The sequence below is a fragment of the Gopherus flavomarginatus genome, chromosome 5, assembly GCF_025201925.1.
Source record: "Gopherus flavomarginatus isolate rGopFla2 chromosome 5, rGopFla2.mat.asm, whole genome shotgun sequence".
Classification (NCBI taxonomy): Eukaryota; Metazoa; Chordata; order Testudines; family Testudinidae; genus Gopherus; species Gopherus flavomarginatus.
Window position 1 is genome coordinate 141,415,657 of NC_066621.1, and position 26,398 is coordinate 141,442,054.

The following is a 26,398-nucleotide window of genomic DNA, read 5'->3' on the forward strand; positions in this document are numbered from 1 at the left end:
CCCAATATATGGAAGTAGGAAAATGACTAATTCTCACAGTAGCACTTAGCATCTAGGGAAAACCTGGTGCTGCAGGGGCAGGGCCAAGACTCCTACTTTGCTAATTTCAAAACATTTCATTTTGATTCTTACCTTTTTAAATTTTTCAGCCTTTTTAGTAGAAATCAGTGAAAATTTAGAACAAAAAGTCATTTAGAACCCCCAAAAGAAACTTTTGGTGTCTAAAAAGTTGGAATGAGATGTTTTTGACAATTTCAAAACTTTTTTTCAAAATTTTTCCAATGAGAGATTCAGCGAGAGTGCCCAAAAGTTTGTTTTGATGAATCGACATTTTTGACACAACGTTTTTTTGGAAAGTTCCCAAGCTAGTCTGTATGTCTATTTTCCTTCAACTGCTTGACCTAGCACCGAACTCAATAGGAGTTGGATCAGGATGTGTATGTTTACAGATTTGTTTCTCATACCAGTGTCACATTATTTCACAAAGGGTAGAAATTGAAATTAGGTGCTGAACTTTTCAAAGCTTCCTAGACGATGGCCAATTCTCATGAAATGCCTTGGGACTTGGGTGTTCAAATCTCTTAGTCAACACTGAACATCTCAGGCATGGCATGGAAATTCCCAGGATCACTCTTCTTTCATGACTTAAAAATCAGAACTATATTTCCTTCCTTCGTCTCGTGCCTCATGCCACAAATAAATGTAAGTGGCTCAGTAAATCCAATAGCTGATTTCCTTAATTCCCTAGGATGAATGACATCTGCAGTCTGTTTGATTTGTATATCTGGTGTTCAATTTGTGTATGATGCCTCCCTTATTACCTTGATGAGCAGGAACTTATTTTCCTTTTTGCTTCCCTAATTTTGTCCTTAAAGTATCAGCAGACTACAAATAGCTGTGTTTTGCCTCCTGCCTTTTCCAGCACAAGTTTTCATTTAGTTTGAGATCTTTGAGTAGCAGCAGCCATACTGCCTCTTATTTCTTGCATCCTTCTTTTCCAGGTGTTGCTCTACCTTAATGATAGAGTCTTTTCGGATTCTCCAGACTTCTTCTATGTGGGTGGAATTTAATGTTGACATTGCACCTTACTCAATCTGGGCCAGACCATCGCATGTCTAATGCTTCCTTGCAGAGAGCATAAGAACATAAGATTGGCCATAATGGATCAGACCAAAGGTCCATACAGCCCAGTATCCTGTCTGAAGACAGTGGCCAATACCAGGTGCCCCAGAGGGAGTGAGCCTAACAGGTAATGATCAAGTGATCTCTCTCCTGCCATCCACTCTCTGACAAACAGAGGCTAGGTTTGATTTGTATATCTGGTGTTCTGGCTAACAGCCATTAATGGACTTAACCTCCATGAATTTATCTAGTTCTCTTTTAAACCCTGTTACAGTCCTAGCCCTCACAACCTCCTCAGGCAAGCAGTTCCACAGGTTGACCGTGCGCTGTGTGAAGAACTTCCTTTTATTTGTTTTAAACCTGCTGCCTATTAGTTTCATTTTGTAGCCCCTAGTTGTTATTATGGGAACAAGTAAATAACTTGTATTATGGAGGAGTAAGCTCCTCTTTACACTCTTGGGCCAATTACATGCATCATGGTGGTGATGGGGGCAGAGCTGCTATTCCTCATCCTGCACTGAGGATGTGGAGATGGGGGTGAGGAGAAGACAGAGTCTTGGCTCCACCCCCATCATTGTTCCAAGTTGCGCTGATGCACCTGGGCACATATTTCTGCCAGAGATGGGCTAGTTCAGGTAGGCCAACCACCCTGGAATAGAGGGGAATGAGGGGATAGACTGTGACTCTGTCATAGCCCAGTTTCTGGGTTGCTTCTGGCACCATGCAACAATGTGCTGGCCCTTACACGGGGCTTGTCCAAAGCCACAATTTTAACCTAAATATTTTAATTACCCAAAATTTGCTTTCTGAAAAATCAAAATTCATATCACAAATGTAAAGCTAGGGTCATTACATCATTTTAAAGGGTATTCCATGGCCTGCTAGCCAATCTTCTGCAGGACAGTTTTTAAAATGAATAATATATTAAAATGCTCTCTAAAATAATAATTAAAGTCTTAATACCAGTAGACCTCAATGCAACTCTCTCTTATTAAATCTTTGCTAAGCAGCGAGGAGAGGCCATTGGGGTTTTGTCTGCAAATTATGGGGTGGGAAGTGCAAATTAGCAAGGTTCTATCGCATACACAATTTCCTGCAGCACATACTAGAATAGAATTATGTGTGGATCGTCATCATCAATGCATGCGCATACACAGATGATTTGGAGGCTCAAGTATATATTCCCTCCCTCTTTCAAGGGTAGGAAGCAGTTTTACAGCTGTCAAGTGCACACACAGTCTTCTGTGGTTGCAGTGGGGTCCCACCTACTAATACAAAAGCAGAGGTGATGCAGTAATAATTGCAGCTGCTACGGTAATGCATATATTAGGGCTGGCATGCTTGTTTTATCTTTCTTTTACAACTGTATTAATGTTTGTGATTTATATTACTGTGGACCTAGGAGCCTTGGCCATGGGTAAGGGCCCCATTGTGCTAGGTGCTGTACAAACACAACAAAAAAGATGGTCTCTGACCCCAAATGTAGCCCTTAATATTATTTTAACATTCTTAAAAAATCAATTTCTGTTTTTATTGCTGATAGTTAATAGTAGAAAAATAGGCAGAAGTAGTCGCACTGACATTATGAGGAATACTTAAAAGGTGTACAGAGCACCACAATGAGAAGCAGGAGACCTGTGTTCTTTTCCCAGCTCTTCCTTTGATCTGTTGCACAACCTTGGACAAGTCAAATCACCTCTCTGTGGCTCTATTTCTCCTTTCTCCATCCTATTTAATTAGATTGTAAGCTCTTTGGGGTAAGGGCTGTCTTTTAAAATGCCTCTGAACAGAGCCTTGCTCAGCAATAATAACGCCTGCCTCTTCATCAGTGGCTCTCAAAGTGCTTTACCAACAAGGTCAGTATCATTAGCCCCATTTTAGAGATGGGGAAACCAAGGCACAGAGCCACAATGTGCCTTGGCTCAGGTCACCCAGTGGCAGAGCTAGGAATAAAATTCAGGCCTCCTGAGTCCCAGGCCAATGCTCTGCTCAATAGGACACACTGCCTCTTGGATTGCCCCTTCTTGATTGGGGCATCTAGGTTGCTACCATAAAATACATAATAATTAGGAAAGGGTTGTTGACACAAATAATGGTTTAAAGGGTTAATCTCAGCTTTTGTTAAAGATAAAGTAACTTACTTCTCGGGCGAGTCCTCCATAGCTGTTTCGTTCACAGTTTAGTGACCCCCCCTCATTGTACAAATGGGATGCAGGCACTCTGTTAACCACAGTATTACATCAGTGCTACAGTACATGACATTTAATCAGAAAGCTGCTTTCATTTCTTTCCATTTCCATCTCCAACCCATTTGGCCGTCTCTTAACACCTTCCAATCGTCTGTGAGGAATGAGGTCAGAGATGTGGTCACTTCTGCAGCTGCTTCCAGCGCTCTTCACTAGCTGGTCAGTAAAGACTGTTCCTGCTGTCGGTGGCCAAACAAGCTGCTTCTGGCTCGAAATGAAGAACATTATGATTTCACATGTAGTGAGAAGGGAAGAAAATCTACACAAAGTACCCCAGGGTGATATGATGCTGCCTTTGTCATCTTATCTGGTTGACAGTGTGTATCTAATGAGTCTTCTAAGTTCATATCTGACATTTATTCTATCCTTCAACAAAGCAAAGTGAGAAAATATATACTATCCTCCTCTAATAAAACATATCAGTTCATCCAGAAATATCCACAAGCTCATCAAGTATCACCAAAACACTAACGGCCTGATTCAAAACCTGTTGAAGTCAATGGAGAGTCTCACACAGACTTCACTGAGCTTTGGATCAGGCTATAATTCCTATTGAACTACAGTACTTAAAGCAAAGGATGGTGTCCCACATTGTTCTAGTAAACTGTGTTACGCCAGAAATGTTTAATGAAAAGGGCTTTTATTTTGATAGGGACACAGGTACATTCTTATGCTGGATAATTTATTTTAATTATGTAATATATTTCCAAGCTCATTCTGTAGCATACAGTGGTTCTGGACTAATCTTCTGCTTTGGCTTGATGACTGATTTAAAGATTCAGAAACACTGCCTGTGTTTCCTTTCCCCATTTAAAATGTCCAAGGGAATTCCCTAATGGCACAAATTAAAGGAGGCGCCAGTCTTGACTCTGAGAACTGTCTCTCTCTCTCTCTCTTTTTTTTTTTTTTTACTGCACTTGTCAGATTCTGAGGAAAAGATAATCTTCCTTTTACACACAGGGAATTGGATGCAGTGGAAATGTACCACAGCCGTGAAAAAAGAATTGACAAATAACTCCCCTCAACACTGTGTTCAGATGTGAAGTTTTTATTCTTTCCACCCCATCCTTGCTGTTCTTGTTTCAGAATGATGAGGAGAGGAATAACAGTACCTCTTCTGTCTCAGAGCAAGAAATTGGCAAGTATAATACATACATATGCATAAAATTCAGCAGCAGGGGCGATAGCTAATTTAAACCATTGTTCTCCTAATTTGGAGAAATAAGTCTGTCTTACTGTCCTTATAATAAAAGCCTCAAACAGATTAGGTCAGACGTCTACAGACAAAGTAATTCTGTGGTGCTTAAAATGATAGGAACTAATCTCCATGAAAGCTGAGTCCAGGGGTATAGGCTATTAAAAATATCTATATGCTATAGGCAGAGGAGAAGATAAGAGGTCCAGCTCATAATGAGAAATGATAACTCTACACACTTTGTTTACAGTTTACCCCAAAGACCACAGATTAACACAAATCTCAGAGCATCTTTATTATGGCACTGCATTGGAGAGGGGGCTGCCAACAGAGGATGGAATTGCTAAGTAGGCTGGGACCATCTGTCCTCTCAGGGAGGTGAAAACGTGCATGATTGAGTGACACCTGCTTGTCAAGTGTGGCCTGCTGGGAAATTTTCTCTTGGATCACTGAGCTCTGAGTTACATTACCTGCATTAAAATCAGACAAACAATCTCATAAGCATTATGCATTTGAGCCCACTCATGGAAATATCAAAATAAAATACACACACACACACATAGATAGATCTCAAAATCTCTGCTATAGGAACACATTTTTGGCTCTCATATTGACATGGTTAGCCTTTGGTATGAACTGAGCATTTTTAAAAAAATAGTTATTTTAAAGAACTTTGATGGGGAATCAACAGGCAGTACAAGATGGTATTTCCCTCTTTTGAAAACAATGAGTTCTCACCAAAACTGGTTGTTTATAGACCTAACATGAATGAAAACCTCACCCTCTGAAGTTGAATGATTTTTGTTTGCACTTTGCCTGACACAAGGAATGGTTCCCTTGTAAATATTTAACTACCTCAAGATATATTTAAGCAGTGGTTAATAAAACCACATAAACAAGGATATGAAAATAGGGGATGACATTTCAGCCATAACTCATGCTGTGGGGACAAAACAACCCTTTGTCCCTCCCTTCCAAAAGGCACTCTAGCATGAGTCAAGACCAGAGTGTCATCTTGAGTTTCCAGCATAAATCCTGAATTTCCTCTCTTGTGAAGTTGTAATTTGGGTCACAACAGCCAAATCTTAATCCCACTGAAGTCATAGGTGGTTTTGCTATTGGCCTCAGTGGAGCCAGGATTTGTCTGATAACATGATTCAATTAGACATTCTTCTGTTTTTTTCTTTGAAAAATATATTGCAATGATTTTCATACCACAATAAAATATACAATGCAGACAAAATTCAGTGCAAAGAGTTAAAGATGAGGAGCAGAAGAGCCTGACTTTTACAATGAGCCACTACTTTCTATAATTTAAACATAAAGGATAACGTGCTGAATTCCTTACGTAGGCTTCAGCACCATTAAAATGGTGCCACAACAAGGACTGCAGAATTTGACTCAATAGTAAAACACAAAGAAAACCCAACCAGTTGTCCAAAGAGCAACAACCCAAAGCCACTCTCTGTGTGCTAACTTTATCATCACAGTATATTCACCAGGATAGTCAAAGCTTTCAGTAATTGGATTCCATCCACAGTGTCCTTTACAGCTACCAGCAGACAAAAATTAATATGAAATAAAAAAGAGAAATCGAAAACCAAGAAGAGCTATATAAGAATCTGATCTGAAGTGACCACACACCTACCATAAATGCTCTCTCAAATAAACCTGCCTTTCTGTCATTCATTTATTTAATAAAGAAGAAATCCCTTAGGACCTGATCCAAAACTCATTCAAGTCAATGGAAAAACTCTCACTGACTTCAGTAGGCATTGATTCAGGCCCTTAGTGTTGGTTCTATTTCGGTTTTCTATTTTCAAGTCAGTAAATAACACATTTCCTGCCTGACAGCACAATGGATAACCATTTACATTTTTTGATTGTTCTAGATACTGCAGCAACCTGCTTGCTCTGTGAAATGTAAATTCAGAAGCTCCGTATTTCCTTCTGTTTCTTATGGTACAATGGAAAACCAATATAACAACAGCAGGACCAGTCCTGCCTTCAAATAGTCCATCCATTTGTGCATCTCCCATTGACTTCAGTAGGGGTTGTATGAGTGTACAACTTTGTCTCAAAGTACTTCTATAGGCATTTTATTTTTATCAGCATGTTGAGCCCAATTCAGCAAAGCTGGTGCTGTGCCACATGAATTCCCAGTGGCCAGGTTCTATAACTGAATAACCCCTATCCTAGTTCCAAAGTTTTTCTCACTAAAATATCTAACTTTTAAAAATAAATAGGTGGGAATAATTAATATCTATCAATTTCCATGACAATCTGAATTACAATTCTGTAAAATATGAAAAAGATGTTGTTAAAATTTTTGATTTTATTCTATATAGGTTCTTATACCTCTTTCATAACTAGAGTATAGGAGCTCCTTTCATTAAGTGATATCTGTCACATGTGGTATGTTTTCTTGTTCATCCTCTCCCATGAGAGAAAATCCTGTGTGCAGAGTAGTTGTGGTCAGGTTTTGTTTTTGTTTTTAAATGTACATGCTGCCATGTGTTTGCGGCGCAGAAGGAAAGTTGAAGAAGTGTATCTTATACTTGGAGCAGAAGGTGGTGGTTAGATCTACTTGGAAATTCTTTGACAGAACATTTTTCCATCAGGGAATGCTGAATAACTGAAATTGAAACATTCTGTGGCGATTGGGTTGATTTCAACATAGGTCCAACGGAAAGCAGGAGGGCTCCCATTGGAAACCTGTCGTGTTTCCTGCCAGCTCACTTGCCTTGCTCTTTAGCAACCTGCCTGGTGAACTGATTGGGGGCCAAGAGTCTGGAAGTCCTGGGAACCCTGCTTTCAATCTCCTAGGCTCCTCAATTCCTATACAGCTTGCCATGCATGTTGCTGCAGAATGGGGTTCCTAGGTCTTCCAGGATGCACAGCTCCAGGGCAGCCCAGCAAGCAGATTGCCTCTGAACCAGGAATCCAGCCAGTCAGGCAGGCTGCCTTAGAATCACGGGTCCCAAAGCTTCCATGGTCCACAGCTGTGAGGCAGCCTGGCCTTGAGTCAGAGATCCCAGAGTTTCCTGGGTCAGTGAGTTGGATGCAGCCAGCCAGGCAGAATGCCTGTGTTGCTTTCCCTTTTGTGGAGAATTTTGAAATGTTTGGGTTTTTGTTCCAAATCAAAACCAGATTTCAACGTATCTAAACCTTCTGTGAAATGAAATTACTTTTCTCCACACAGCTCTAGTGGTGAGGTTTGTGGTGGCCCTTTTTTCCTATGGAGTGTCATTCCACAACTTCAGACCAGCTCCTGAAGAAGGCTCTGTCTCCTGCACAGATAAGCTTTAATTCATGGCTGTTGGGAGTTATTTTTAGAAGTATTAAATAGTTAAATGGTAGGCAAATAATAGTTGACCTATATCCATTAGGAAAGTCAGTGTTTTCCTCTGACTTTGGAACTCTGGACCTGATTCCTGTTTACACTGAAGCCACTTTACACTACTCTATCTTCATAAAAAGGCCATACAGTGTGTGTAAATATAATTTACTCACACTGAAGTTTCTTTAGCTTGCTAGAGCATGTAATGTGACCTTAGTGTATATGGGAGTCAGTTTCTCTGATTTCAAACACATTTCATTTAGTAATGAAGCAGAAGGACACCATGGGCCATGTTCTTCTTCTCTTATTGACAATAGATTTACACTGGCCTAACACCAGTGATTTTAATGGACTTCATCCTAACCTACACTGGTGTAAGTGAGAGGCCCTTTGTCTGTCTTTTCAGTTCTAATACAGTCACTCGGGAGAGAAACATGTTTTCCTTGACCACGTTAGTGGCATCCTCATATTGTCTCGTGCTTGTATTTAGCTTCTGTTCTTGTTTAAATGAGTTTTCATTTGTCTGATAAATGGGCCTTTAAATAAAACTGCATTCAAGCAGATGACTCTTGTTTGAACAAGTCTAAATGAATACGGCCACGCACTAAACAGGCTGAAACATGCTATCAAAGCTGCTTGTCTCTGAAATGCTGGGACTTTACTCCGCCCCCTCTGTTCTGCTGTTGTGGGCTTGAAAGCACCTCAGGCAAGAGACTGATGGAGCAGGGAGAGCTCTGAAATTTTTGTTTGCATAAATTCATAATTAAATACTCTGGTGTGAAAGAGAGAGAAGATTGTTTTCCCTACTGGTTTACAATTCTAAATTACTTGGCTCGTTCAGGTAGTTGAGAGCTGTGAGAGATTGTCAGAGCTAAAAAAAAATTCAGTTTATGTGGGAATGCAAGGAAGATCTCGCTCTTGTTCTACATGTACAGGATGTACATTGTGTGATGATTTGAGGGACTGTATCATTCAGGGGAGGGCAATTGTGGAACAATTAATAATTCAGGCCCATTGTACCCTGACAAACATAATGGTGTGGCATCAATCTGCATGAGGGGAAGGCTGGCCCATCAATCACTTTGTGCTCTCAACTAAATGTTAACATTTTTTTCTGGTTTGCTCTGGACAACAAACCACAGCCGACTCTCCAGCACCCACTTGCACTCAAGGTAGTATTTAACCCTGTTCTAGTTCAACCCCCCAGAATCCTTTTTCCTCCGGTATTCTCAGGTTAGTTACACAGAATGACAGTGTGGTACAACATCTCACAACAGTGAGAGTCCGGATTTAGTTCTGTTGGACACTGAGGGGAGACAGCTGCTTCTGGAAACACAGATAATATTTGAGACTCTATGGTCTGAGAACAGCCTTACCATTTGAAATGGCTGGAGAACAAGAAGTCTGTTTCATGGCTGCTTTTGGGGCTTCAACATTTGTTTTGGTTCTGCACTCGAATGAAAACAAAGCCTATTGAACAGTGTCACCAAAACACGACTTGTGTCAAAATGTTCACTTTCAGATCAAATCCAGAACCTTCTGATCTGAGGAGGAAGGTACATGTGTGTCTAGGCCTGGTTAAAGTACTAGTGTAAGGTTATAGAAAATCAGGGTTAGAAGGGACCTCAGAAGGTCATCTAGTCCAACCCCCTGCTCAAAGCAGGACTAATCCCCAGACAGATTTTTGCCCCAGATCCCTAAAGGGCCCCCTCAAGGATTGAGCTCACAACTCTGGGTTTAGCAGGCCAATATTGAAACCACTGAGCGATCTCTCCCCCACCTTGGGAGACCTAAGCTCAAATCACTGCTCTACTTGGTTCATAGTTGAGTTTTTCATGCTATATCATTGCAAATCAGCCTGACTGGGTTCATGAACCTAGGTCGCCCTCTAGTACTGTAACCACACAGGTATCTCTTGGTTTTTTCTCCAATATTTTGTTCAAAATGTTTCAACCAGCTCTGCTTACTGTGCCCTGCCCAAAGTAGAAGCCTCCTATCCTGAGGAAGAGCTCACTTTTGAAAAAGTTTATTAAGATGCACAAAAGAGACCACTGCCTTTGGGACATGCTGCTGAGTCACAGCATGATCCAGTGAACAGTGCACTGGACTTGGGTTATATTTGCAGGTCTGCTTTGAGCAAGAGGTTGGACTAGATGACCTCCAGAGCCTTCCAACCCTGATATTCTATGATTCTATGATTAATCTGCTGTGTGACCCTGAGGATGTAATTTCACCTTTATGCCTTTGTTTCCCCTCCTGCCCTTTATCTGTCTTAAAATAGATTGGAAATTCTTTGGGGGAAAAGAATATCACTTACTGTGTATTTGTACAGCACCTAGCACAATGGAGCCTCCAGGTGATACTTTAATACAAGTACACATAATAATAACACCGGTGTTCAAAGAATCTAGGCTTCTTCCTTGGCCAGTCTGCAAATAAAGTCTGTATTTCACTGGAAGTTTTATTTTGAATGATATTAGTTGCATCCTGAACTCAGGCATTTTCAGACACTTGTGATCTCCCTCTCTCTATCTCTGGGTATTTCTACACTGCAAAAGAAGACCTGCAGCAGTGGGTTTCAGAGCCTGGGTTAACTGACTAGGGCTGATGTGATGGGGCTAAAAATAGCAGGGTAGATATTCCTGCTCAGGCTGGAAACCTGGGTTCTGAGACCTTCCCGCATTGCCAGGTCTCAGAGCTCAGGCTCCAGCCTAAGCCAGGATATCTACATTGCTGTTGGTAGCCCCGTAGTCAAGCCCACATCAGTTGACCTGGTCTCTGAGACTTACTGCTGTGGATTTTTTTTGGCAGTGTAGCCGTACCCTCTGTTTCCTGGACATGCTGCAGCCCTCTAAGGATTTGTTTAATCAGTGGCTGCTTTCAGTCACATCACCCAGCTGAATTAAAACTTGGGTCCAGCAGAGGTGCCGTACTGCAGGTAAACAAGACAAGACAGATGTCCACCTTCTCTGGACATCTCATTCCTTATTTCAGATAGTACCTGAAACATTCTGGAGGAGAAAAAATAGAGAAAATATCAGGTTATGATTGCAATATATCTTCTCCTAAGCATATGAAGGCATGAGATAGATGGCCAAAATCTGTCACATGTCAATCAAATAAAGGAGAGGAAGCATATGCAGTACAATTAATACTCTGAGAAGAACTGGTTTTAGGGTATTAATTACTAATAATTTTGAGCCTCCTCACCAGAAGCATAACTACTGAAATATCCTATCTTTATCTACATGGAAAATAAACACAATTAGGAATAAGGCACCTTCCTAGAGTGGGAGATTAGTACAATATTAACCAGGCTAATATGTATAGATTTGCTGGCATTGCACCTGTACAAACATTTCTGCCCCTTGAAGGTGGATCACTTGCTGGTAGTGATGCACACTAAAGGTATATTGATCTCTTTTATCTTCAAACCAGTAGTAAAGTCTTAAATACCAGGTGAACCAAAAGACCTCATTAACTTTAGCTACCAACAACACAGAATAATGTAAAAAAAAAACAACCCACAAAAAAAAAAACCATTAGAAATCCCAAGCATCGTCTCAAACAGTCTCTTTCTCATTATCTCGGGCCTTCCTGGCGAAGATCAATAAACAATTTGCATATTTTTATCAATATTTAATGTAATGCAGCAGGATGCTTTTGATGGCTCAGGTCCTTCTGTGCACTCTTTTAACATGACAGAGACTAAGAGCCCAGCAGGTGCTCAGGTGCTGGGGTCAGTTTCTAGTTAAAAACATTAGGGATTGGTTTGGCTAAATAATCTACAGCTGCCCATCCGAGGGCAGGAGTGAGAGCTCACGGAGCATGGTGATGAATTTTAACGATCTGGGAAGACAAATGAGCCTGAGCTGCCATGCAATTAGTGGGCTGTGGAAAGATGTGTTGAGTCTAAATGAGGGACATGATCAGCTCTTGACTCTCAGTGTGGAAGAAGCCCTCCCTCTGAAGGCCATAACGAGGAAGGTAGATGAGATCCCAAACAGGTTGACAGAACAATTAAGAGAAAGATGGGAGTTGATTCAAAATGAAGCAGTCTCGTCAAAGGCAAATTTAGATGCAGAACGACAGAAACATAAACCCTTATTGGTGTTCTGTTGCTTTAAGAAATATGAGTATGGAGAGCATTCTGTTCGCTACTCATCGATTCACATTGTATTTGACTTGTAATTTATATAACTGAATTTGTACTTAAATAAATACAAAAATATCTCAGAATGATGGGCCTGGTTCTGACCCCACTTACACCAGTGTAAATTAGGAATAACTCTAGTGAACTCAATTTTAATGAGAACAGAATCCATCCCAATTTGTCTTGTAAAGAACAGAACTTGTGCAATACACAAAAGACCATTTAAAAGCAGTGGTCACTGTTGTTTTAGGATAACTGATCAGTACTGTAAAGCTCTTTGATATATGTGAGATCTCAGAATTGCTAGGGGAGAGGTTCCGTGGGTCTGTCAGGTGAAAACATCAAGCTTTTCATCCAGCTGTGAATATATTTTTAAAAAGGCATATTTTTTAAATGTACTGTAAGAAAAAGCACATTCTGCTGTTAAAGTTGAAATTAATAATGCTTACAAATAAATCAACACAGATAGTAGTTAGAGGACCAAACCGTTTTATTGGAAAACAAATAAAACTAGAGTTCTGCAAATAATTCATAATACGTGGTGTATTCACTGAATTTAGTCTCTTTTCTGCTTTCAGAACATCATGAAAAAGTTTTGATTTCCTTGAACATATTAATTATTTGAACTTCATCCAGTTTTGGATGAAGAACTGATGAACTGATTGTAATTATGTGATAATTAAATTGTGTCACTTAGTTGTGATTGGTGATAGAGATCACATGGTATTGTTTCCATTCGCTGGGTGAGCTCACTTCCAATATGAACACTTGCATACGCAAATTTAAAGTTTGCAGTTTGGTTTCTACAAATATTTTTTCATGTTACTCTATTGTAGTCCATTCTGCTCTAGTTCTTATGCTGTGTCCATAATCATCTGGTCTCGTCAATGTACTTTTCATAAATTTGGCAGTAAATGCCAGTGCTGTAATATTTGTGTCAGCAGATACACAGGAAAAATAAATATGGCCAAACTGATTCATTTAAAAATTCAACTCAGTAATCACAGACAAGTGTTTACTATATTTGCCCAATCTAAGGACACATAAAAAAAGATGAGCTAGATTGTTACTTCAGCCTCAGCAGTCTCACAGAGGAGTAAGAACCCCATTCCCATCTTGCTGTGGCTATGTGGGACCTCCCTGGATCTTGGGTCTGGGTCAGAAGAGGCGAGGCTATGTACCTGGTGTTCGCCCTCATGGTCAAGTAGGTGGGGAGGATGTAAACAGTGGTCAGGTAGGGACAGAACAATGGAATCTCTGCAGCATGTGCTGGTGAGAGAGCATTTGGATGCAAGGTGGGGAATATGCTTCATCTTGTAAAGGGCTGACACAGCACACTTCCTCCAAGCCCCAGCAGCAAAGCAGAACTCCAGAGAAACTAAGAGGGGAATGACTGAGGCACAATATCTTCCCTGATCACCTCTGATTGGCACCACAACACACAGCTCCATACACAGAGCTGAGTCTCCTACAGGTTAAGTCTAACATTATGAGAGCAATTCAGGCCTCATACAACATTAGTTTGGTAAACCACTCCTTTAATATATTGTAGACTAGCGACTTAAGGTACAAAGCAGCCAAAGTATTGGTCCATCTGTAAAATACTTCGCTGAAAAATCAAACCCCAACCAAATAAAAGGCTCCCTCAAGTCACATTCACTGTTATAATAAAATTATCACTTCAATGTAGGGTGAGTTTTCTGACAGGTTGATTTAACAGACATCTCACTTAAAAATGAGCCTGCTTTTGTTCCCTGAAAAGACTTCACCTTAATAAACAGTATTTATAGTAGAGAGACAAGGTGAGGTCATCTCTTTTATTAGACCAACTTCTGTTGGTGAAAGAGAGAAGCTTTTGAACTCCACAGAGTTCTTCTTGATAGTACTCTTTCTTTAGGCCAGATAGCTAGTTACATACTCTCATGCATGCACATTGGCTTATTTGTTACACATTTTCCAGTCATCTCACTTTATATCCAGACACGCTGATTAAAAACTAGTGAAGATACCTGTGATGCTCAGGGATTTACTTCCATTTAGAGCAGGAAAAATACCCCAAAACAAAACAACAAGCTCCATGAAATACAAAATGCGTCAGGTTAATTTCATGCACCCCTTGCCTCAGACCAATTAGTGCAAATTAAATTTTGTGCTAATTGAACAGAGTAGTTAGAATGTTGCACAGAAACCTATGATTTCCGTTGTTTGCAGTACTACTGTTTTTTGCACTATTTGCTGTCTGACTAGCGGGAAAATATTTTTACCACAATAATGAAGAGACTTACAATAATTTGTCGAATGATGGGAATTTCCAGGGAGTGGAGCACATTCATATTAGATCTCAGCACAGTGGCTGAATGAGGCTTATTAAATGGACTAACTCATACATCTTGTAACATCTTGTAATCCTTAGATTTATGACACAATTAGCTCCTGAACATTGTGTCTTAAGTCAAAAACATCGTAACTTGAATTTCCCATAGTAACAATGGCAGATTGAGCGTCATAAAGTTGAAATCAACATCATAAATTTGAAACACGACAATTTATAAACGTCATAAATGCTGTTCTTCGTAACTTGCACGTTGTAAAGTCGAGGACTGCCTGTAGCTCTGTACATTTTTGCCTTCCTCAGTAAAACTTTTTATATATTTAACCAAGTCCAAGTTAATGACACTCTTGGCCAGTGATGTCCCCTAGAGTTTACTGCACCCTGAGGACAGCAGTCATATGTAGAAGTCAAGCAGAGAAGAACTGTGGTCAAGTGACAAAATCTGTAGGAAAGCACAGAGCTGTGCACAAATGAGGCTGCAGGCAAACTCTGTGGTTATCCAAACGTTCATTTGTCACCTGAGACCTCAAGTAATGGAAGTTTAACTCTATTAAGAGTCATATTTACATCTTGCATCAAGTGTGCTGGAAGTCATCCAGAAGGGTATTCTTGAATCAAATAATGGTCTTTCTGCAAGTATTCCAAAACATATAGGTAACTATATGCTTTGGAAAAATGACTCACTTCTGGAGGGAATTCCTAAAAGTCTTGTGAAATGCCAAGTGCCTGCTATCAGATATTTAGTGCTTTCCACTCCTGTTAAGACAGAAAGAAAGAAGAAGAGGAAGAAAAAGATTGAATATTACTGTTCCTATTTCCAAGGCCTGGTGATGTCAATATGTTCACTGAGTCAGCGGGAGCTGAGGGACATAGTCTCTCACAGTAGCAGCTCAGCCCTAATGTTGCAATCAGTGTGGCAGTTCCACCAAGGTCTGTCTATGGAAATACATGACTATTATGTGTGCCATCCAAATGTGAAATTAAGTGGATCCTTAGAATGTCAGTGTTAGCAAAATGGAAAGCATCTGACTGTGGGACCTGATCCAAACCTCTTTGAAGCAACAGGAGACTTTCCATTGACCTCAGTGAGGTTGGGATCAGGGATTGAATTCTCTGCTGATGCTGACCTCCTTCTTAGAGTGCTTTGAGATCTACTGATGGAAAAGTGCTATATAAGCACTAGGAATATATTATTATTATTATTTATTATAATTACTGTTACATTGAAAATTGAAAACAATTTTTTACAAAATCTAAAAACCTACAAAGATGAGCCAATCTGGAACCATTTTTGGACATAACATATCGTAAGAGTTTAATTACATGCCACGTAGAAGCTGCCTTGCTAACTTATGGGCGCCTAAATTACTGTAGTCCTCCACCAGTATTATCTATATTAATTGTGGCCTATGGTGGTTCGGTTGCATCTTGCTTGACATTACTACTCCCTATCTTTTTATTTTCTTCAGAGACACAATGAAAGAGACTATTGTTTTTTTCCTATTTATGTCTCATTTTTTTCCAGACATTCTATAATGTTACTAATGTTATTTTATCTTTAAGTCATGGACAGCTAAACTGTGAACATTTTGGTGCTGTTAGTGACCCCCTTAATTACCGGAGTAGTCCCAGTGAGTCCAGTAACACTACTCTTGTGAGTGACTTGTTCTTGACTTGGAGTATGGGTTCACCATCTGGCCCTAAAGCATGATGATGTACTTATGTTACTAACAAATACACCAAAATGCAGATCAGGATGCTTGCTGTAACACATAAGGGCTAGATTCACACATCCATATTCATGTTGAGTAGTATCTTATGCTGCAAAATATTTCCTTTCAGAGGAAGATGAATAAAAGGTGGTAGAATCTAGTTCTATTATACTTAAGGATGTACATTTCAAATACCCAAAAAAGCAGCAAAGAATCCTGTGGCACCTTATAGACTAACAGACGTTTTGGAGCATGAGCTACCCTCTTCTTCAGATGCATGCATTCACCCACGAAAGCTCATGCTCCAAAACGTCTGTTAGTCTATAAGATGCCACAGGATTCTTTGCTGCTTTTACAGATCCAGACTAACACGGCTACCCCTCTGATACTCAAATACCCAAAGGTTCTGTACAGTATAGTTTACAAAATTGTCTTATGTTCAATTTATTATACTAATAGTATTTAAAATGCAGTAACATTTCATTACAAATACACATATTTGTATTTTCCATGCACACATTATTAGATAAACCTGTCCATGTGCTAATAGCTTGTGATTCAGCTTTGAAGTTGTAGTTTTTCACATACAATTTTTAAAATATGACAAGGGAAGCTTGTGAATTACCCCAGTTGTATTAAAGCCATATATATGAATGTACCAAGGTCTCCCTGCCTTGGACCTGTCTCTACCTCCATTTTTTTTCTCTGATAATCATCTACTGGCTTTGTTCACTAAGGTGACTTGGCCTCTGAAGTATAAACCAAAATCTGAACACAACCCAAATCTTCTGCCTCATCATGTGCTGGGCACAGCCCTTCCTCTTCAAGGGGCTATTGTCTTATATGCATCTGTCTTTTGCCCTTCCTCAGGGCTCTATTCAGTCCCTTCTTCCCTTTGCACACAGGGTTGCTGTACCCCCTCACAAGGTGGGAGCATAGGGGGAATCCATGTCCAACCTCTACTATGGGTTCCCAGTCTGCTAAACAACTAGGCTGTCTGTCCATAATCCAAAACTGCCATGCCTTCTTCTAAGGGGTTGAATACATATAGCATATCCTTATTGAGTATAGGTATGTGCATGGTACTGTACAGGCCAGATTCTGCTGCCCTTATTCCTGTCAAGTTGTACCTTACTGTAAGGTACACTTTGAAATCTGCCCTGCATGAGGGGCAGCATGCAGTTGCCTTGCTACAGGAGCCCAGAAGGACCAACCTGTGACACAGCCTCACAGTTCTAGCCTTACTTTCCTCCTGGTACCCATGAGAGAAGTAATTGGTACCAGTTCTTTTCATTGCATGGCTCACTTTTGCCTTCAGCACTGGCTTAGCTATGCTCCCCAGCACTTTATGAGGGAGAAGCCAACTCCTCATGGCCACCTGTTTATTTGCTGCTCACCTTCTCGAAGTGGGGACTAATCAACCCTGGCTGCTATGGGAGATTGGCCTATTGATGAACCAAACGAAGAACTGCGGGACCTAAAGCTTCCTTTGCCCCCTGCCTTCCTCTGTTCCCATTCTGCTCAGTCTAGGTCCTGTATCAAGTGCAGTTAGGCCAGACCAGAGCATCTGACCCAGAGATACTAGGGGTTCTTTTCCCTGCTATTCTGAGAGAGAGCACACATAATGAAGCCCTTTCCCCTGAGAAAAGAAACGCAATGGCTTCTTTCTGAGCTTCCTGAGCTCGCGAGATGGATTTAATCAGCGAGCCAGCAGATATGCAGTCTAAATTCAAGTAACAAATCATTAACAACCACCTAATCTCAGAACTCAAAGTACACTGCTAACCCCCTGTCCCAACAATTTGTGTATAAATTTGGCCCAAATTTTGTGCATGTGAACATTTCTAATGTAATGCTGCGTATTCCCACCAGCAGCCCAAGAGGTGAAAACATGCTGTTTTGGTCATCTCCATGTTACTGAAGAAAGAAGGCTGGCCTGTGCCTATGGCATTGGATTGCGACTTGAGATCTGGCTTTAATTCCTGGCTCTGCCACAAACTTCCCGTGTGACTGTGGAGGAGTCAAGCGAAACACTTTATGCCTCACTTTCCCATGTGGAAAATGGGAATAGTAATTCTGTCTTGTCTATTTTGCCTGCAAGCTATTTGAGGAAGGGAATGGCTTGCATTGTATGTTTGTACAGTTTGCACAATGGGGCCCTGATCTAGGTTGGGTCTCTAGGCAATACTGTATTACAGATTATAATGACTTCATACAGCTCTATTCATGTTATCAGGGGATGTTCTGAAGGCCAAAAGTGTAACAGGGTTAAAAAATAACTAGATACATTCATGGAGAGAGGTCCATCGATGGCTAGTAGTCAAGATGGTGAGGGATGCAACCCTAGGCTCTGGGTGTCCCTAAGTCTCTGACATCTAGAAGCTGGGACTGGACGAGATGGGATGGATTGCTCAATAAATTCCCTTTTTCTGTTCCCTCCCTCTGAAGCATCTGGCATTGGCCACTGTTGGAATACAGGACTGGGCTAGATGGACCATTGGTCTGACCCAATATGGCTATTGTTATGTTCTAAATACATTTGATTTCTGCTTTTCATACTATTATGACTCCTTCCTTGAATTTTCTGCACTTTTTTTAATGCTTCCAGTGAGTTCTTCAATTTCCATTTCTGCCATTTCTTTTTCTTCCTGGTAATAATTATACCCTCATCATGTGTGAATGCATATTTCACTCCCACCCACAGTTCGCTGGATATTTTTTTTGCTTTCTCTTAATTTGCCAGTTCCTCAGTCCTTGCTCTTCATCTTGATTATTTCTAAGTGGCGGATATGATTGTTTAATGCATTTCAAGCAAGACTTACATTTAAGGAAAAAAATAGCTGATGATTAGAATTGTTATTGAGTCTTAACAAAATTATGTAGTTGGCACCTGATCCAAACCTCACTAAAGTCAATGGAAAATCTCCCACTGACCACAGTGGATTTTAGATCAGGCCCTGAGTAATGCTAGCTTACCATCTTTTCTGCAGTCAATCTTATTTCTGGTATAGTGCCCCAAATATATTTTCTCCTGCTACAATTTTGACATGAAGTGTTTGCAAGAATAGTGGCATTCAATGAATTCTTGTCTGGGTCTGCTGATCTCATCTAAATTCTGTCTCCTACATCCTGATCCACCACCTTTCTCCTTCACATTAACTTTGACATCCGCTGGCTCTAGCCACAGATCATGTTTTGGCACTGGACCTATGAGTTCCAGCAGCTGGCTGTAAATTCAGTTTCATTATTCTTAGTAGCTGTAGATGGTGCACAGTTATGACTGACAGATTTATGGGAGCTCCTTTGAGGTGGATTGTACTAAGTCTGGCTTTGGCTTGATTATATACTTTCATAGATGCAGATGCATCATTATTTCGGATAAATGCCACTTCTTGAAGAAGCAAATTAAATTTTATTCAAGGATAGTGAATTGATTGGTATCAGTCTCCTTGGACTGCACAAAAGCCTGTGTTGTCCCTGATTGTAATACAAAGTACAGTCATCCTGAGCGGTGCAATGGGAGAATTTCCAGGCAAAGAGCACTTTTCTTTTTAAATAGCCACATGCTGCATTGGTGAATGTTGATGTTGTCAGGAGAGATGCTTTCTTACGGACTTTGTTCTAACATCATGCATTACTACAGTACTAGAGATTCAGCTTTAGAAAGATGATGCCTGATTTGAGCAATGAGGGTCTTATCTCTTAACTTCATAGAGCAGCTTTTCAACCTTATTGTGATCCATGAGTTCCTTGGAGAGAGTAAAGTAGTGATTCCAGTATCCTTCCAAATACCCTTATGTATTGTAACATCGGGAGAATCCAAAGGGATGCATAAAATTCAACAAACTTTAATGCAGCCAGAGCTTCAATACAGCAGCTCCTGCCTTTCCTAAAGCTGGCTACAGGCAGCACCAGCCACTGAAAAAACATTTTGTTGTAATTCCCGTTCACTCAGCCTCTCACTCAAATCACAACCTTCTGTAGCTCCAGACAGTGGAGGAGAAGAAGACCAGAACAATATCCTAGGTGGCTCTGGCAGTGCTACCTATTCCTAAGGTTGCCTGATATGTTCTATTATAGGACCCTGTTTTCATTTGCTTTTAACTTTGCCAAACTGTAACTGTTTAGGCTGAAATTTTTCATGCCAGATGATATCTGCCTATAGCTCATTTAAAAAAAATTTCAGCTAAAATGGCTCAGCCCTTTCCAGTAATGATAGTAGGGGTGTGTGTGTGTGGGGGGGGGGTTGTCCATGTTAAAAAGAATTCTTACAGCTATTGCACAGAGAATTTCTAGCGCTGCCAGTGTTGGAGTATAGACTGGAAATTTAGCAGGTGGGTTGCCTGGGGCAGAGACATGCCTTTTGCCATTGGAGTGAAAATCTGTCCAAATCTGATCAAGTTATGAGTGTCTGAAAATCTGTGTTAGCACGTGCTGAGTATAAACTTGATAGAGTTTGGCAGCTAAATTCTCCAAAGATTCCATTTTCACGTGCCAACTTGGGGATGCAGGGGCTGAACAGTACTTTCTTTATGATCACTCCTCCTGAGAAGGGAGGGCACTCTGGTGTCAGGCACATGATAGGACAGCAGGGATGCTGTCTCCCTTGTGTGCCCCATGTTCCCCAGGCAGATGCCCAGACAGTGTGGTATGTAGAAGAGTGAGGAATGGTGGGGAGGGGAGAGGATGGAGGAGAGAAAAGGAGATGGTGGAACAGGACTTGAGGTGGGTGTGGGGGCAGAGGGGGTTTGGCAGAGGGAGACAAGAAATGGTGGGATGTGTGGATAGGAGCAGGGGGGAGGTGAGCTGGTGCTGAGGAAGTATAGTACAAGAGGACAGGAGCCAGAATGGGGGGAGGGAGCAGAAAATAAAGGTTGGTGTGGGTTGAAAGGAGCAAATGTGAAAGGGAATAGGAGCCAGGATTGGTTAGCGGGTGGATAGGAGAAGAAAAGTAAGGGGACAGGAATCAAGGAGTGGGGCATGGTTAACAGGAGAGGGGGACAGGGACAGCAGCCAAGTGGGGTGGACAGAAGCAAAGAAAGAAAGAGACAGGCTTGCAGGAGGGGGAAGAGCAGGGGCAGGGTTGCACAAGCAACTTTAATTCTGGCATTTCTTAACTTTTGAGTTCTTGATTTTGCAACATTTATGTTTGGATTTAATATATTTCTACTGTATAAAACAAATGCGGACAGAATTTCATAAGGGATGTGAAAAAGTTCCTTCTTTATCTTGGTGGGTACTGCACTTATTGATGGATTTGCTTGCCTCAGAGATTCACCATGTGGGTCAGGGAACAGCTCAGAGACCTTCCCCACTGGTAGAACCCACAGTCCAGGTCAATTCCTCCTGTGTCTGATCAGTAGTTGGGAAGTTTGAGGGGAACCTGGGCCTGCCCTCTACTCTGGGTTCCAGCCCAGGGCCCTGTGGACTGCAGCTGTCTAGAGTGCCTTCTGGAACAGCTGCACCACAGCTACAACTCCCTGGGCTACTTCCCCATGGTCTCCTCCTAACACCTTCTTCATCCTCACCACAAGATTTTTCTCCTGGTAGCTGATAATGCTTGTACTCTCTAATCCTCCAGCAATACACCTTCCCACTCTCAGTTCCTAGTGCCTCTTGCTCCCAGCTCCTCGCATGCACATTACAAACTGAAGTGAGGTCATTTTTAAACTCAGGTGCCCTGATTAGCCAGCCTGTCCTAACTGATTTTAGAAATTTCTTCTTAATTGGCTCCAGGTGTCCTAATTAGCCTGCCTGCCTTAATTGGTTCCAGCAAGTTCCTTCTTGTTCTGGAACTGCTTCTGTTACCTTACCCAGGGAAAATTAATCTACTTAATCTGGAATTAATATATATGCCTTCTAACACTCTCCTGTAGCCATCTGGCCTGACCCTGTCACAGTGCCTAGGGCCAGATTTTCAAGAGTTTAGTGCCCACAAAGTATTCTAGTTCCTAAATGGGAGCTGAGCTCCTTTGAGAATCTTCCCTCATTGATAAGTGCTAAGCACTTCTGAAAACCTGGCCCTTTGTGAGCCGAAGACACCTGAGTTGGCATCAGTTGCAACTTCCAGAGTCAGAAAGAAGCATTGTTCTTCATGAATATATATATAGAGAGAGACGGGCTACGATCCCGTAGAGGCCTACTTTAGTTACGTCTACAGGAGTTTCTGTTGAGTGAGGTTGCAATGGGGATACAATGAATCAGGGCTAGAGCTGGCCGAAAGCTAGAACTGATGTCCTGTGTGGATATTCTGAGATTTTAAAATTTGGGTTTTGTCCAGAATCAGGATGAAAAGTCAAAATCCTGGAATTTTTCATGATACCATCTATCCTGAAATATTTTGGTTTGATATCATAGAATCATAAGATTGGAAGGTACTTCACGAGGTCATCTAGTTCAGTCCCCTGCATTCATGGCAGTACTAAGTAATACCTAGACGATTCCTGACAGGTGTTTGTCTAAACTGCTCTTAAAAATCTCCAGTGATGGAGATTCCACAGCCTCCCTAGAAAACTTATTCAGTGCTTAACCATCCTGACATTATGAAGTTTTTCCTGATGCCCAGCCTAACCTCTGGTCAAAATGTTTCATTTCAACATTATTATTTTGACTTTAATATAATGTAATAATACAAATCCAAATGATGACGTCAAAATGAAACATTTTGACCTCATTGAGATGAAAGGTTTTGATAATTGCCTGTCAAAATTTTTGATGAAATATATGTTTTCCTACAAAACGTTTTGTTTTATTTGAATCAGCATTTTCCAATGCCGGAAATTTGTTTTACCAAACATTTTTCAACTAGATCTTATCTGTGCATCCCTTGACTACAGGGGAAAAGGCTGGTCACTTACAGGCCTCATGGTGACGGGGGTTACTGTGGCTGTCTTGCATCAACATAACCTCTTTGTTGCTGGGATTTCTAGTTCTGATGCATCTCTGTCTTGCTTTCAGGGTCAGAGCAAACACAAGCCAGGAATGAATTTAAGCTAACATGTACAATTGCTCTTTGCATCTCCAAAGCTCTGTACAAATATGAACTAGTGATTGCACATGCTAACATCCATGTGTGTGATAGACAGCAGATATTTATACACTTTTTTTCCTCTTTACCATTCAATTTTGCAATGCAACTGAAAATGTTTCAGGGTTTTTTTTGTTTCTATTTTCCAGTTCTTGGTGTTTTCAGTACTCGGACAAAGTATTCATCCAAATAAGCAATGCAAAGGAAAGGAGAGTGACGCAGTGGCTCAGTAGGGAAGAGTCCAAAGTCCTGGGATATATCTTTGACTATGTAATAGATTTACTATTTGATCTTGGGTAAGTTGCTTTTAACCCAATTTTCAAACTTGAGTGCATAAAGTTAGGCACTTATATTCAGTTTTAGGCTCCTCTTAAATCAGTTTAAAGCCTTTAGAAAGGAGCTTCTCCAGAGTCTTCTGCCTGATTCCAGTAGGGATATCACCATGGTTATGCTTGTAATGTGGCCAGACATACCCTATGTGGGGCGTGGAGTGTTTCTGGACTCATTGGCTAAACCCAGAGCCTAGACTGAAAGGGCTCTGTGATTCTGTCTGCCTCCCACAGGGATGCACTAGTGAAGGAAGAATCTCCACTCTCCCTTCTGTGCCATGACAGCCACACTTTAGAGTCTAGACCATGGCATCTAGATCAATGATTTCTCTTTCTTCAACTGTCTGCTTTGGAGAAATATTTTCATTGCACGTGAGGGGAAAAAAAGTTACTGTGCCTTTAAAGAAGGAGACAAACTAAAAAATAATGCCATGCAGTTTGCAAGTTAAAGACTCCAACTTCTCCCTAGTGTACTTGTGTTCACCAGTTTTGTCAAATATAAAATAAATTATAATTTACAAGGCTATTCTGTTTAACAAAGCTTTGGAGACATCAGTTATCTTATTAACATTTACATTCCATTTTTATGACTAATAATGCCTCAGAAATTAAATAAAGCTCATTAGTATTTGAAATGGTGACAAAGAACATTTTTAGTGTTGTTAGGCGTTAATTCTAGCAGCGTGGTTGAAGATTCATAGGCTTAATGCAGACACATGTTTCTTCCATTCCTCATGCTTTCAACATTAATAATTTTGTTGTTGTTGTTATTATGCATTATTATTTGGGGGTAGGGGACTCAGCCTTTTAGAACCTTTTGGGGGGGGGGGGCGGTAAAAAAACAGTGTACATTTTCCAAAATCTCTTTGGGATTACTGGATTATCACCATTCTCCTCCTCCAGACAGTATTGTGAGGACACACAACAGCAGTTTAGCTTTCTTAAAGCAAGCAGTCATCGTGCTGGTATCAAAACACTGCTGCTTAAAAATATGGAACAACAAAAATAACTTCCTACCATACCGCCTAGTGTACTGTACGTACACTCCTTTATCTCTCTTCAGAACCTACTATCTCTTATAAAAGAAAATTAAAAATGAGACTAGCTAGTTTGATATGAGACAACAGGCTGTCCTCTAGCATGACCAGACTAGCCTTTATAGACATTGTTCATTCTTTTCAAATCTCCCTCAGCATACATGTGTTAGTTTTATTTATTTCTTCCTGGCCTCATATCTTGTCTTTCCTAATCTGTTGTGACTACTACAGTCTTCATTGTCGAAGTGACTAATATGTCTCTATCCAGATGGAACCAGCAAAATGTGCTTTTCCTATGATTAAACCTTCCTTTTCAGAGGCAGATTTCTCAATGGAGATGCCCAAGTGGCATATGGATATTCAAGAGCTTATCAGGTTGGACAAAAAACCCACCCTCCCAAACCTAGAAATTGCTGTTTTAAGTTAACCTCCCGCCCTTTCTGCTCACTGGCTCTTCTGTGTGTCTGAACTGTATAGGGCATAATCCGTGTAACACCAATCACCCATTGACTTCAGTGGGAGTTCTGGGTATGTGAGAATACCAGAATCTGGCTGTAACACCATAAATTCCTTCAGGAAGGGATCATCACCATATCCCTCTTGTTAGTACACAGGAATAAATAAACACAATAACAAATAGTAGTACATATTATAGTATATTGTGGTCATTGTCTCCAGTGGAGTTGCTGCATTTCATAGGTCTTGAGAAATAACACTCCACATTTCATGGTAAATCAGTAAGTAACTCACATCATTCACCCTCTCCCCCGGCTCTCGTATTTATGCCTGACACAGCCTAACTTGGGATTCTAACACCATTTGAGGAGGCTCAAATAGACATTGGCAATGTTTCTATGTGGTGTTTCATTTTAGGCTGCTGAGAGCTTCTCTGAAATGGATTGTATTACAAGTTAGTCCGAAGAGATCTCAGATAGCTTTTCAATGTTCTAATGGAAAATTTCAAATAAAATGTATTAAACAATCACTTTCTCAAATTAGCCATTACATAGATCATATATTGTGATTTAAACTCAGCCACTCTGATGGTTATTCTGTCTTTCTTTTCAAACCACAAACAAAACAGAATCTTTGCTTTTGCTGTTCAATATTTCCCACCAGATTACACACCAATAAATAAGTACTCCTCCTGCCCATCATTCCCAAGCAATGTACTAGGATGAATTGAGTCAATTAAATAAATGCATATATAAGTAGTAGTAATGTTGCATAACCCCATTTTTTCCGGAGGCATATGGAATGGTTAAACTGTGCAAAAGTGCATGAAACAGTTGCAGCTGCAATACTACACATTTATGTATGTATATCTGGGAACTGGACCCACAGCTATCTATCTGCATGTGCAGTTATCTGCACCACATATGCAATATTTTGCAGGACAATGAGCCAGATCTGGCCCCCATCGATTCTGTTCTGTGCTTTTCTGATGGCATAAAGCAGACATAAAACTGGCCTAAGTGGTCAGCTGTGCATTCCCCTTATAGCAGAATGTTCCAGTGGCATAAGGTGGAATTCTGGGGGCTTGGCTGGTAGAGGAAGGCATGGCCAGAGGCTGCAGCACTTAGGTGGTTCCCCAGATGCTGAAGCCATAGGGAACTGCTACAGCTGGGCAAAATTTAGAGCGGTCCTGAGGCTTCTCTAAATCATGTCAAGGACCAAACAGGCTGAGGCTGATGATGGAGAGTCCTCAAAGTATTTAGACTCCCTCTGTTGATTGAAACCAATGGAAGGGAGGTGCCTAAATACCTGTGAGGATCTGGGCCTATAATACTAACTTTGCCCCCCCGCATTTGGAGTTCTGTTCTCTGATGTTTTATGTCAATTTTTTGCTGGTAAAGGTTCTAGATTGAGAGACATGGAGAATGAAGTCCTTTATCTACCAAACAG

At 40.8% G+C, this 26,398-nt stretch overlaps 2 long non-coding RNA genes across 2 annotated transcripts in view; both read left to right on the forward strand.

Annotated features, from left to right (window-relative positions):
• The window catches only part of LOC127051659 (uncharacterized), a 30,080-nt gene extending 28,837 nt beyond the window's left edge, over positions 1–1,243 (forward strand). The window contains exon 5 of the long non-coding RNA XR_007774568.1: positions 1,002–1,243. This is a non-coding gene — a long non-coding RNA (uncharacterized LOC127051659). The remainder of the gene's footprint in view (positions 1–1,001) is intronic.
• Positions 1–26,398, forward strand: part of LOC127051663 (uncharacterized) — a 290,729-nt gene that overhangs the window by 199,724 nt on the left and 64,607 nt on the right. The gene's annotated exons all lie outside the window — the stretch shown is intronic.